We start from the raw sequence: 9079 nt of genomic DNA on the forward strand, positions 1-9079 counted from the left end.
GCGTGCATATTAAGAGATACAATGTAAATGCAAATGCCATAATAGAGGAATGGAGAGAGACGTCAGTGAGAACTGAGGACAGTATTGAAGGCTGAAGCAACTTCAAAAACTTTGGGACTAATTATCGAGAAAAGAAAACCTTAATCTACAGAGCTTAAGAATTTGGCAAAATTAAGGCAAGTACCATTCCAGAACAGTTCTCAAGCAAAAAGTCTAGGGACTAGAAGAATTTTTTGGATATACAGAGAGAGGGAGAGAGGAAACCCTCAATATGTTGGGCAGATTTTTTATCATAACAGTTGTACTACCATGAAGAATGGACTCACATCACAGCCATTAAACCCCGCCGTGGGAGTGGGAGGAGTTGAACGGAGATTATCTGCAATCTCCAGCTTTGAACATGAATGGCCGCATTTCTCCGCATTATTAGCCTTTGGTCTCCAAATCCACCTACAGCTACTCTTCTCTCGGAAACCCCGTCAGAAGGGTCGTCTGTATGACCCCTTAAATCTCGCTGGAAAAAACCTTCTTGAAATACCGCCACTTTTCACCTCCATGCTCTTAATCTGGTTCTCTGCAGCAATGGTGCAGCTTGCGTAAGTAGGAAAATGCAGTGCCAATCGTGGCAACAGTGGAGGTGGAGGACAGTACTAAACGCTGCATGGTCGTCGATACTGACGGCCTAGAACTGGGTAAAATGGATGATAAGATAGAGGCCCAAAGGCCCCAAACGGTGGTAGCTGCGGTGGAAGAGTTGGAACCACCGTTGCCATCTTGGGTGGTGATGGAGCTGGTGGATAAAACAGAGGAAGAGATGGGCTTTTCAGCTTGTAGGGCCTGGCGTCTGGGTTTTGGTTGAGAGAGAGAGAGAGAGAGAGAAAGAGAGAGAGAGAGAGAGAGAGAGAGAGAGAGAGAGAGAGAGAAATATACAACAGGAGAGATGATTGGGATTCTGAGGAGAAGAGGAGGAAGAAGGAGAGCGAATTTGAACGATTACCGTTGACAGGAGTCCGGCTTCTATCAGTTGCTGGTTATAGCAGTCCGATTTCTATCATGGCAGAGTCCAAAATACCTGAGGGATCCGGTGATGGCTGTTAGTCACCGCCGGTAAGAAAGGGAGAGAGTGACAGTGACTGGTGACGGCAGAGTCCGGTGAGTCTCTAGCAGGAAATGGAAAAGGAACTAATGAGAAGCTAACGGCATGAATGATAGACTCCGTTTAATTCATTTCGCACGTATTAAACCAACGCAAGAATTAAAACACGCGTGGCGCATCCTTATCCTGCTTGGAACGGTGCGCGTATACTGCGAAAGGGGTGTTGAGAGTTCGAACGAGTGTGCGAACGGTTTCAGCACTGGCTTTGCACCGACAGAAGCCGAACCCAATTCATTTAAGTCGCATAGAGACCACCGTTAGAAGTTAGAACTAAAAAGCGCAATTAGAAATTCAAAACCCAAATACCATTTCCATTATTCCATACCTACAATCTCTCTCTCTCTCTCTCACTCTCTCTCTCTCGCTCGCTAGTTTTTAATTGTGACTTCGGTCTCTGTTGCTACCTCCGCGAGTCGATCTTTTGGTGCTGAAGGCTTGTTCCACCCGAAGATGCTCAGAGTATTGAGCTTGATAATCTGAAAACCTGTGAGTCTTTTTCTTTTTTCCTTTCTTTTATTCATGATTTTTTTTTTCTATAGTTCCAATTAATTTTGGTGAAAACATTCTATATTAGTATAATGTAATTAAAGTTATGTTTTCGTTCTTGCATTAAAGTTTCCTTTGTGCCTCCAACCTCGAACAAATTTAGGGCATTTGGTTTTGGTTGCGGCGCTAGTCTAAGCAGAGGCCCAGAAGCCAGAACCCAAGAAACTTAGATGTCTTCGTCTTTCCTTTTTTTTTTTCGCTTTTTTCTTCAGCAAATCTTGTTGGTTTTTGAGTTGTCTGTGGTCATCGTATAGTGTTCTTGGGTTTGGAGACAAGAATCTAGGATCTGGAGGAAACGTCTATATGGATTTCCAATAGGTTTTCAATTCCAAAGTAGATTTCAAGCGGACGAAGACATTGTTGCAGAGGCTTAGCAACAAACGCGGCGCTCTCGTTGAGTTAAATTTCAATTTGGTTTTCAGATTCATACATTTAGTCTCACCATAACGTATGAAATTCTATTGATCAAAAAATAACGTATGAAATTCTGTAAGAAAATTAATATTAGATGTTGGGTTTTGGAGATGCAAAGATTGATTGGTCTTGATGGGGCTTTTCTTCCAGACAAGTAACGAGTAGATAGAGGATTTTGCAATTTCTGATTTGGGTTAGAGAAAAGGTTGAAAATAGCAATTTGATGCTTGTCTTTATGATTCCGATATTCATATCCTGTGATATTATTGGTTTTGAGATTTATTTTGTAGTTGGCTACTTTTGTCTGAGACTCTGAGTTAAGATATAATCAATGCTTTGATTGGTGTTTAGGAGTAGCTGGTAAGGAATGTGTTATAACAATGGATTTATAGAGAATTGAACCGCCAAAGTGGGTCTAGAGATTGGAAAAATTTGTTGGTTCTATTTGTCTTTTCTTTTTAAGTGTGTTGTCTGTTTCAAAATGTTGCGGTGGACGCTAGTGGATCATGGTTTTCTTTGCAAAAGTCTTTTTAGTATTGGAGGAAACCTAATGAGAATGGGAAGTTTTGACTTTTTATGCTTCTCCTAATTGTTGCCAGTGCACGAGGCTATTTCCAAGATTTGAACCATGGTCACCCAAGTCGCAACCAAGCAACCCAACCATTGCACCAACACCCAGCCTCGTTAACATAAAAGGTATATTATTTAAACAATTTCTCCAATTGCAACCTCTTACTCAAAGAGGGAATCTGTGATAATATGATACGAAGCATTATCAGTCTTCCTCTGCTCCTTTTGCATCTCTTCTTCTTTGCAATTGATTTCTACCAAAATCTCAATAAATGTAGTGTGATTTGATGTAGCAAGGCTTTAGGTTCTTTTATCAAGATTTCTTTTGTACTTCCAAGCTTAAAAGACAGGCTGCTTGTCAGTTTTTTGATGTTATAACTTTTATACAGGAGTTTCTTAGTATTGACTTGCCTAATAATTTAGTTCTTTCTATTAGATTTTTTTTAAAGGTAACCTCTATTCATTTCATTAATGTAAGCAAATATGTACAATAAGGATCCAAGAACAGGGTAAACAAAATCCCTAGGAAAAAGCAATTACAAACTGAGCCCAGTACAATTGCTCCCTATATACCCCTTGCTTAGCTAAAGAATCAGCCAGCTCATTTGCATCCTTGGGAATCCATTGAAATAGTACTGTCATTTTTTTCTTTTCTTTTCTTTTTTTTTTTTTTTGATAGGTAATGCTAGAGAAATTTTATTATGAAATAGAGAATGTGTGTGTGTGTGTGTGTATGTATATACATATATACAAGCACCCAAAAGAGATACACAACTAAACAGAGAATATATATACACATCTCACCACTTGAATGGAAATATTGATAGACTGATCTCATAAATATCCTGTTTTTTTCTTTTCCCCTATACTTCTATTGGATCATGGTGGCATTATTGATAGTGCTTTTACTTGACTAATTTTTCTGGACTAACCTTATTTTTTTCTGGACCAACCTATCGATGCTCTGATACAAACAACCGAGACAGATAAAGGAAATGGAGATAAGACTTCATTTCCAAAAATTCCAGCTGCATATATGGGTACTGATTTCATGTTATATGCTTATATCATGGTTCTATATCTAGTTTTAGAAGTTAAATATCATTTCTCAAGACTTATTTCTTGCTAAATTTAATTAAATATCTTAAACATACAGTTCTTTTGTGGTACAATCTGTTAAAACATACCATTTTGTATGTTTTAAAAGTTTTAATTATAGAGTACATCTAGAAAGAGTCTAATTTTAGTGCTTTTGAACTTGAAGGGGTTTTGCTTTGATCCCAAATGGTTTAATGGCATGTAAAAAGTAAGAACCACTTGACCTGATGCTGAGATGCTTTTCCATTTCACTTAAAAGATTTTTATCATTTAAAAATTAAAAATATATCATTTCTTCTTTTTAAGATGGGACTTAGCTGAAATCTGAAATGTAAAACCTTCACTACCTTCGTTTGGAAACAATACCCAAAATAGAGCCAATGATGGCAAGTTCACACCAAACTAATAACCAGTAACCAGAGCCATCAAATCAAAACTGATTTCCTCTTGGTTAACAGTGGAGTTAAAATTTCTTAGGGGGGTTTCAGTGAGGTTTTCCCTTGATTTTAACACCTCAGGCAGAAACCAGTCAAGTTATCTTGAATTTTGGTTCTCATCAAAGACTGTAAGCCCATAACTCTGGAAGAATTTTAAATTCCATTACCACACAAATACAACATCATCAACCGAAGCCATGGTAAAAGTTCATTAATGGAAATTCAGCAACCACAACAGTCAAATATTGGAATTGAAGCCACATGAGTTCATGTAGAATTTCAGAGAAGGAGAGCCATTTCTCCTACATAGTGCAGGCATTTACTTGCAATCTTTTCTTTCTTTGTTGCTTACATGCTTTTTTTATGCTTTTCCATACCTTCACAATATGTCATTATCTTTGGTTCTGATTTACTAGTTTTTGTAGTAAAGGTTCAATACAGTCATTTTGAAAAGGAGATATGTGGGAATGGGGACAATACTTCAACAAGGTGGGAGCTACCACAAAAGTTTCTTCTCTGTTTTTCTATTCCATTATCACAAATCTCTTTGGTCCCCTCTAGTTTCTCCTCTGCATTGCTTGTATTCTCTTGTCCTTATGAGTATATCTCTTCCAAGTGACAAACTTTCCTAAGTTCTCTTCTATTGTCTCCTTACCCTAGGAAGCTTGAAGGAGTTGGTTTGAGCTATAATGGACTCTTGATTAGAAATCCTGACACTCATTGAAATAGATGATGGTGGTGGTGGTTTGGAGAATATGGAGGGAAATTTAAGGGTTCTAGAAAGAGTTAGAACTGGTTATCTGACTTTATTTTCTGTTTTTAACAGCAGAAAGTAAAATAGGAAAGATAAACGAGAAGCATTGGAGAAGAGATGGTTGCTGGTTAATCACTTTTAACATGGTAGCATTTGAACTGGACTTAAAGAAAAATCACTTATACAAGTGCAATGGATTCGGAGTGATGTATAAGTGATCATGCAATACATGTTGAATCTTAGTAAGTATTTTGTTTGACATTGGTATGATAGGCATATACTAGGGTGCAACTTCGGTACCCAAACTGATGATTTTACACTGGTTTGGGTTTAGGTCTATTCAAAATGTAACTTAGCATATATTGCATGGTCACTTATACAAGTTTCAAACTTAGCATATAAAAATGTGAGTATGATGGACAAGATAGTGGTGCATATGGAGTCTTATATGATAAGAGAGTACCACTTCGATTCAAAGTAAAATTTTGTAAAATGAGCAATGTTATATGGAGTAATGTTGGGAAGTCAAGACAACATGTTAAAAAATGAGTGTGGTGGGAATGTAAACATTGAGATGGATAAGAGGGAAAACTAGAAAATATAAGGTTAGAAATCAGCTTTTTTGAATTAATCTAGGAGTATTTCAACAGGTAATAAAATGAGGGAAAGTAGAATAAGAAGGTTTGTTATGTGCAAAGGAGACCATCTACAAAATCTGTAAGAAGTGATTTGTTACAAGTTCTAGAGGCTAGAAGAGCAATGGATAAATACATGGGTTGTAGTAGAGAGAAATCATTTAAGGGTCCTTAATTTATCTATATATGGCATTGAACAAAATGGAATGGCAACATAGGATTAATGTAGCTGACTCCAATAGGATTTGTTTTTTAATTCTAGGGTTTCTAGTTGCTTTCTATATTTGTAAGAAATGTGTATTCCTTGGTAGAATATTCACATAGGAAAAAAATAAAACAACTCTGGAAGTTTATCAATTTAGCTAGCTACTAAAAAGCTTTAGCTAGCTAGCTTCACATTATGTAATTCTTTATGTCTTTCTAGTTGTTAGTGTTTTTATCATTAGTCGATTGTTTGTTTATCCAATTGTTATGCATCTCTGAGTGCATTAGTCATTTAGGCTCTGTTTGGCATTAATTCTAGGGATTCTCATTCTCAGAATCCTTTCACTTGAAAAGAATGGATTCTGAGAATCTTCACCCCGAGAATCACCAAATGTGTTTGGCACAGTCATCTATTTCTTGTTTCTCAAAACTAGAATCACATTCAACAACAACAACCAATTTCTTGGAATCACAGTCATCTTCACCCCGTGCGCAACTCGCGCAGGTCGCGCCAGGCCGGCCAGACAGGTGCCCTGGTGGGTCAACAACTTCGTAAGTTTGTTGGCTGGGTGTTTTCCTAGTTGTCACGGGGTGCCACGTGTCACAATTTTACTAGAGGGCCAAATCCGCCCTCATCAGATGGGTACAACGGAGGGCTGCTCAAAAAGAGGCAAGTTGATTAGAAAGCAAAGGGAGTGGAAGGGCTAGATTGACATTTAATCCTTTTAGATGGACGGTTTACCACATGCAGAGCACTTTGATAAGACCCTTTAGATCCGATATTTGTGGTAGAGAAGTTTGCCTTCTAATCTTCTGATTTCTTTCTTTAATCAGGATTCTTGTTTCAGTAGGGTTTGGAAAAGTCAGAGGGATTCCCAACGAGGCTGGCTAAGAAGTCAAATGAAGAATCCCTCATCACCCCATGTGCCTCACTTGGAGAAGATGCGAAGAAAACTATAAATAATTTCCTTAGACAAAAAGAGAATAATAATACCCTCAGGCTCCATCAGCTGCTGACCCATGAGCTTGAATAAGTTAAGTTGATAGAAAGGATAAGGACTAGAAGTTAACCCTTTTTCATCATCTTCTTCTTCTTTGGGGAAAGAGAATCAAACTAAAAATTGCGAGCCAGAAATATTAAGCTTACCATCTGTTCTGAATAATGTTCTCAAGTCTCACTTGCTGCTTTAGATCTTTGGGATTTAGTTTCTTTCACAATGTCACGAGTTAGTGTCTGGCCTGCACCTTTACCATCACGCCACTGTGATATACTGATAGGAGCCTTTTTTTAGTGATTCCATAACCTTTGACACGGATGACCTGATTGTGGTCAAAAGTAGCTGGGTAAAAAGTTCTCTCTGTCTCCAGCCGAAGATTTTTTCTATACCAGGACAAGATCCATGTTGGATTGTTGATAAGCCTTGGCCTTCAGAATTATGAGAACAATTTCTACAAAGGCTTTCCAACAGACCTTGCCTCTGATAATAGATAGGCAACTGGGAGGAGATTTTCTTTTAGTTTGCCTTTCCAGCAGTTGTAAATATTTTATATATCAAATTAGAAATAGGAGAAGACAGTGCTAAAGGTCTTTCTCTTATCTAGGGAACCGAGGCATCTCATTTCAACCATATCCAGAGGGCTGGGTGCAACTTGTGCAGGCTTGGTTAGAGCTTTCGTTAAATTTTGAAAGGGTCTGGGCCCTTGATACAGTGTAAAATTTTTAAGTCGAGTACTTAGATTGAAATTATCACTTTGGATGATATACTGTTGGCTGTGTTTTATTTGTTTGCATGTGGGTTTTCATGTCAACCTTAGTTTCTTTTCCTATCTAATACCAGTATTTTTTTGCATGTCAAATTGAAACAAGGAATTGAAATGTTGAACACTTTCAAGAATTATGAAATTGATGTGACCATCCTGCTTGATTTCGATTTTTACGAGGATCACCAGTAAGCTATGTAGGAAAGGAAGAAACTGTAGGCCAGCTTGATGGTTGTTCCTGCTGTTGGTGGCAATGAGCACTGAAATCCAATCTCAATATCTAGTGATTTCATAAAACAGATGACCAAGAACTTTGCTCAAGCTGTTAGGTTGGAAGAAAGTGGTAAAGAAGACTTGATAACAGAGAAGGGTGGCTTTGTTGTTGCTGCAGCTGTGGGTGGTGGAATTAAATCAGAAGATGTGTTACATTATTCAAGAAGATTTTTTTTAAATGCCTTGTATTTTTTTATTTGTCTATTGGATATTGTATTTAAGCAATTTCTTTTGGATTTTATAATAATTAATAATTTAATCAATAGTTTTTTATTTTTAATTTGCATTTTTTTATTTATCTGCCATGAGATCTATATTAAACAGGTACTAAAAAAAGACCTAAGGTGGCGATCTAGAGAGTTCTAAGCCGGCGGTCCAAAATTCCACCTGAAAACGTTAGTAACAGTTTGACCGACCTAAGGCGGTTCAAAGAGTTTTAAGCCGACGGTCCAGACGGCCACCTAAAAACAGAAACAACAATTTGACTGACCCAAGGCGGCGGTCCAAAGAGTTCCAAGGCGGCAGTCCAAACCACCACCTGAAAAACAGAAACAACAGTTTGATTGACCTAAGGCGGCAGTCTAGAGAGTTCTAAGCCAATGGTCCGAACCGCCACCAAAAAACATTAGTAACAGTTTGAGCGACCTAAGGCAGCGGTCTAAAGGGTTATAAGCCAGCAGTCTAGACCGCCACCTTTATTAACTCTGAACCGGTGCTTCTGACATACCACCGCTTTAGGAATGACTGAATCGCAGCAGTCTTTCCAAACTAACGTGGCGGTCTTGACCTAAGCCGGCAGTGGTTTAGGGGGCGGACTTAGGACCACCACCTTAATTCTGAGACAACAGTCTAAAGGGCTAAGCCTGTGGTCTTACGACTACCGCCTTTGACCGTTTTTCTTGTAGTGCCGCAACCAAATCAATGTATCGTATTCTATCATTTGCTAAACAAAAATTGAATAGGTTCTTTTAGAACCGACCATCTCAACTCGAGTCGATCCAGTTTGATTGTTTAGTTGTTGGCTTTTTATTAATGCAATAATAATAATAATAATAATAAATAACGCCCCCACATCAATCTTGCATATAAATTGCGATATTGCTGGGATTGATGGGCACATGCACTCAACGGATAACATGGGAATATTCCATATTTGAAAAGATTATCTAGAGCCTTAAATACTCTAAATGCATGTTAGAAATCATTTGGCTAGTTTTGATGGTGATGAGGT

At 38.0% G+C, this 9079-nt stretch overlaps 1 long non-coding RNA gene across 1 annotated transcript; it reads left to right on the top strand.

Annotated features, from left to right (window-relative positions):
* Positions 1-1266: 1266 nt before the first annotated feature.
* On the top strand, positions 1267-8128 carry LOC148844903 (uncharacterized). The gene is made up of 3 exons (XR_016102469.1): positions 1267-1642; positions 2716-2812; positions 7682-8128. It is a non-coding gene; the product is annotated as an uncharacterized LOC148844903 (long non-coding RNA).
* The last annotated feature ends 951 nt before the right edge of the window (positions 8129-9079 follow it).

Source organism: Nelumbo lutea, chromosome 7 (assembly GCF_056320005.1).
Source record: "Nelumbo lutea isolate HS-2025 chromosome 7, American lotus-T2T, whole genome shotgun sequence".
In the NCBI taxonomy this organism is placed as follows: domain Eukaryota; kingdom Viridiplantae; phylum Streptophyta; class Magnoliopsida; order Proteales; family Nelumbonaceae; genus Nelumbo; species Nelumbo lutea.